The sequence below is a fragment of the Dermacentor albipictus genome, unplaced genomic scaffold, assembly GCF_038994185.2.
Source record: "Dermacentor albipictus isolate Rhodes 1998 colony unplaced genomic scaffold, USDA_Dalb.pri_finalv2 scaffold_17, whole genome shotgun sequence".
NCBI classification, from domain to species: Eukaryota; Metazoa; Arthropoda; class Arachnida; order Ixodida; family Ixodidae; genus Dermacentor; species Dermacentor albipictus.
Window position 1 is genome coordinate 9,999,044 of NW_027225571.1, and position 5,500 is coordinate 10,004,543.

General features: G+C 47.1%; 1 long non-coding RNA gene across 1 annotated transcript; it reads left to right on the forward strand.

Moving 5' to 3' along the window:
* The first annotated feature begins 752 nt into the window (after positions 1–752).
* On the forward strand, positions 753–2,224 carry LOC139052027 (uncharacterized). The gene is made up of 3 exons (XR_011509662.1): positions 753–827; positions 1,885–2,032; positions 2,135–2,224. It is a non-coding gene; the product is annotated as an uncharacterized lncRNA (long non-coding RNA).
* Positions 2,225–5,500: the final 3,276 nt, after the last annotated feature.

Here is a 5,500-nt window from a genome sequence, read left to right on the forward strand (position 1 = left end):
CCTGCAGGACGCACGTCAGCGCGCAGTGGGCGTCTCCCACGCAGGGACCGACAGGGAATACCTGGCGGCCGCTGCGCGAGCCTGCTGGACGGCCCATTGCTGGTCTTGTAGGAGCGGGCTTCTTAGGGTCTTCTCCCACCTGTCGGAGCAACGCCTCCTATAGCTATATGCCTGGAACGTCGCTCTCTTTTCCATAGGGAGCTCTCTGCCGAGTTTTGCGACCATGCGCCGCAGGACGGCGCGCGCCACCGTACCGGTCCCCATGGCAACCACTGCCGCCGCCGCCGAAAGCTCACGACGCGCCAGCCACTTGGCTGCCGACGTCGCTCCCGGCTGGCTCCCGGTAGCCGCGCCACCGGCGTGTTTACAAGGGCTGGCCGCAAGAGGCGCTCGCCACCGTACCAAAAGGAGGAGAGTACAGTCGAGGGCAGGGCAGCGCGTTTGCGGCTCACGTTCCAGGCATTGTATATTATTCGCAACTCCAGCAATTCATGCGACACCTAGCGGCAGTAGGGAGAAACGAAATAAGGAGGTCCAGTCGCCGTGTGTGCCGTAGAGGCTGCTGTCGCGGACGGAAGAATGAAGCTGCTAGCAAAGAAAAAGCGAACGGCCAAGCAGTTCTGCTGTGTTCCTCGGTGCGTGCCAGCGAGATGGAAGGACAGCGATATTTCCGTTCACGCACTTCCCTCCGAGTGGAAAGGCTGAAGCCGCAGAACCAGGTCGGCAAGGCATCGGCAAGGTTGTGAACCTCCGCATCGGCAAGGCTGTGACGCTTACAGTGACTGTTTGCTCACGGCATTTTGCACGGGATAATTTCTCCTTACCAGGTGAGACACCATTGTGAACTTGTGAACTCGACCCTAATGCATGACCATTGTGCGTGGCCATTATACATGTCACTGTGTCACCTTATGTAAACACGTTTCGCATTGCGGGCACTGGCGATTGGGATATGCATTATTTGCTGCATATGTTAGCCGCAACGCGAAATTCGAGCACAGGTTCGAGACCTGTCACAGCGGTTTCTCCGAGGAACGTCTCTTCTGCACTCGTTAACCACATTGGCTGTAATTAGAGCTCATGTTCGACGCTTCACAGCGGTTTCTGCGAGCAACGTCACCCCTGCGCTCGTTGGCTACACCCGGCTGTAACTCGGGAGGCTTTTGATGCCCAGCACGTCTCGCGCAACTTATACGGGCGTCGGAGATTCAAATGTTTACGAATGATGTACTAGCAAGTTCGGGAAGTGTTGAGTGTAAACGTGCCGCGTATGTGGCATGCTAAAGCGGAATAAATATCATGCGTGGTGCGGATGAACTTGCAGCACAGGCGCACTGCACGCGGGCACTTCCCAGAGCGACTGATTACGAATTTGCCACTTGCACTTGAGAATCTCCGACGTGCTCAAGAGTGGCCATATGACACTGGTATTTCGCACCGACGGCGAGCCTATCACGTTCATTGCAGAAGTTTGCCACTTACGCGACAGCCACGTCAATTTTACACGCGTTTGCTAGTTTAGAGGAAAATTTACGGCGTCCGCCGTCTACTGACGTGTCGCATATGTATGTGCAGTATTAGTACCTAAGCTGGCTTTATCTGTGTTATTAAATCATCCCCAAGTCAGTGGCAAAACTACTCCGGTCATGTGGTGGTGTTTGCACCTGTGTACTTTGCGTTATGAGCAGCTTTCAACTACGTTTTGCAGATGCTACATTCGGTGTACAACGTTGCATAGCCTTGCACACTCAAACGGTGCTTCATTTCCTTGCAAATGTTTTTTTATAAATATTGTGGCCTTGTTTCTGAGGTAAAAAGAAAAAAATTCTGGGTGCAGCCCATATTGAGGCACAATAAAGCATAAACAATCATTTATTTTTTCAGATGTAGCATGTCAAAGACAGCGGCTGAAAAAAATGCAGTACCAACTGAAAACCTGCCAAGGACGTCATGTTATGATGAGAACAAGGATGCTCATATGAAAGAGCTTTCACTGGCAAGACTTCGCCGACGTGTGTATCGGTCAGCCAGAGTAAGTTAATTTGACTACATGGTGCAGCACTTATATGCTTACGGTACATACACCATGTCTACAAGCATGCAATAGATGTCAACACCTTTTAATGCATTACAGAATGAATCAAGCAAAGAAACTGTTGCCTCCCCATTAGAAGCAAAGATGTTGCCCCAAGCACCTGTCAGCACGACCACCATGGTAAATTGGCTGCCTGCAACTTGTGCACACATTGCTTCACCACTAATTCCTTGGGATTAAATTCTGACATTGCAGGACGATCTCCCATCCCCTGACCGCAACAGCATGGACCAAATAAGTGACAAAGGAAATATGGTAATTTATTTTTGTATATGTATGTGTTGTGGTAGCTGTCTTTACCTAGACGGTGGCATGCTTTCTGGATTTACATCGTAAAAGCATTGTAGCACGTGGTGTGTGATGGGTGCACATTAATTGCAACTTGTGCACACATTGCTTAACCACTGGTTTCTTGAACTGAACTCTGTCTGACATTGCAGGACGATTTCCCATCCCCTAACAGCATGGACCAAAGCCTTGCAAACACCATAAGGGACAAGAACATAGCAAATATGGCAATTTATTTTTTCTATATATTTGTGATGTGGTAGCTGTCTTTACCAAGCCGGCAGCATGTTTTCTGGGTTAACTTCTTGAAAGGATTGTGGTGTGTGATGGGTGCAAATTAACTGACGCAAAAAGCCTGGCTTTCCTACTTCCAACATTGAATTTAACACATTGACGTGCATTATTGGGATGACAAAAAGAAGCTGCATCTCGTGTCAGATATGTCTGACATTATAACTCTTGCTTTTGTTTTGTGACAGGAATGTGCTTGCCAACCTGGCCCCTGGACATTAATGGCAGAGTACTCAAGAGAAGAAAAAGACGTGGCAAATTTCCTACTAGAAATGGCTTCAGGGACAAGGCTTACAGAAAGCAAGGCTGTCCAAGTGGCATCGGGTACTTTTCCACAGAAGTTTGTGAACACGATAAATAGTAGCAACGTAAATACATTCACAGGCCTGCCATCATTCGATGTTCTGAATGCTCGTGTGACGTGCTACACAAAAATTCATCCACTTTCAGGACGGCACCAGTTATGTGTAAAAACAATTGCATTGACATTGGTGAAATGGAAGCATATTTCCACTGCATTCTTGAGTCGCCTTTTTAACTGTTCTCTAACTACATGTAGCAACATAATTGCAGAGACTGCTCAGTTTATGCGTGAAATTTTAAAAGTAACTGTGGCTGTGCCACCAAAAGATGAATTCCAGTGGCACGTTTGCATATTCGGCATTAGGTGATTCACCTGAAGTCGTGCCATGGCTGGCGATATTGCAAGTAGCCTGTATTGCATAGAGGCATTTGTGCGTGTGACCTTGGCTCCATCAAAGTGTGGCGGCCTTGAGAGTAAGTGCGGTCTTCTGTTTGGAAATCCAGCATTTTTTATGCCACTCAGCCACTTCATACTTTTCAGACACGGTCGTTGCCATGTGATCTACATGCTGCACTTGTTTGCATTGGCCAAACCTGCAGACTTCAACTTCAACACACTTTTTGTAAATTAGCAATGCACATTCTTTTGCAACTTGTATTCTTCATTGAAGTGCTGATTTACACTACGCATTCTGATGCAAGTTTTCATCTTATGGTATTCCGAGATATTTGCAGTTCACTTATGATCTGTGTGCATAGAGTTGTGGTTATTCTTCAATGGCTGTTTGTTGTCCCTTTCCTTACTTGTATTTTTTCACAAAATAAACCACATGCACTCAATATTTTGTTCACTGTACTTGCCTCATACGTTTTACTCAAGCCCATTTTTGTTGCACTTTTTAGCATATGAGGGTATATCTGGCCAAACAGAACATGAGAAGTTACATGGAACAGTGTCAAACCTGCATACGATGAGTATTTAAAAAGTTTGGCCACCAGAGTTAAGTACTCTGAAAGAATGGTTTGATTCAAATGACCCCAGCTGGTATATGTACCATAATTTATGCTTCTTCCCAGTTTGTTGAATACAGTGCAAATGGCTGTCCTGGGAAGCATAACTAAACCACTGGTAATACAACATGGGGAGACACTTGTGCAGACTTAACATCAGTGAATGATAATTATTGACCTCCAGAGAGCATGTAGAGCTGTCCTTACTATCAACATATCAATAAATGGAAAGTAAGTGACATAAAAGTTTAACATGCACTTAAAGCACTTAACAAACACTTAAAGGGGCACTGAAACACTTCCGACTGATCATAGTTACCTCACTACAAAAGGACATGGCCTGCTGCAAAAATTTTTCGAATCATTGAACTGTAAGCGGAATTAGTAGTTATTGCACTGATGCATTGCTTTCTCCTTTCGCCTCAGCTAGTGTGCTGGAAGCTACACGGTGCATGGCAAGGTCCTGGTCAAGTTTTTTTTTTTTTACACATTGCTACTTGTGGTTCAGGCATGTGTGGCACTCTCTAAACGCGAGATGGACGCCTGGAGCTACATCACTTTACAGAGACCAATAAATACACACGGCTGTCTGATCGTCCTGCGAACGGAGCTTGTGGTGGTCGTGGTATCTATATCATGCGGCATGCCAGTTTCAGGGCCCCTTTAAGAAGGGCACTAACAAAGACAACAAAAGTTGGTTTCATGAGTTCTGCCTGAGTCGCCACTGATATCACGCAGTTGCTCGAGCACAAATTGTGAAACAATAACGTATGAGCCATAGGAAACGAACAGTCATGTCGGCAAAAAGAAAAAAAGCAGGATATGTATTGTGATAGGTAACCCCAAGCGCCACAGCACAAGGTGAAGCTAAGTTGCAGTTCGGCACATAATAGGATCTCTTCTGCTTACAACGGTGCACGCACATGAACATTTCACTTCACTACGATCTTTGCAATATGAACAGCATTGAAACGCAATGTAGAGATGAAACATTAAAGGGACTGACAACTACACCAAATGTTGCAGGATAAGGTGCCAGGAGAAACAGCCGAGATGTGCTTGCACTTTTGCGACAATCCAGCAGTGCACGAACACTTTGCCTCCACGATCGATGGCTCCCGGAATGCGTCGGCGATTTTCACCACAATTTCGTGTGGGTCCGCTGTCACGCCGGAGGTTTGCACACGCGCGCGACCACTTCTACTTAATTACTCTTTGTACCACTGGTACCCACTAAAATGAGGTGCTCGGCGTCCACTACCCGTTCTCCCCCCACAAAACTGCGCGAATTAACATCGCAGTGCAACAAACTTAAAGTTTTCACCAAGGAAAGCGTACGCGGGGACCTCCGTAAAGCCGCCATACTGCACAGTGTAGCCAGACCGGGTCAGGCTTCGCAGCGCCCCCTAATGTTGATTTGAGTTGCGAATAGGAGGCGTTGGTCGGAGGTAGAGTCGGGCGGAGCGTTTCTGCACTCCCAGAGCACGTGTGCGAGTGTCGCCGTGACCCCGC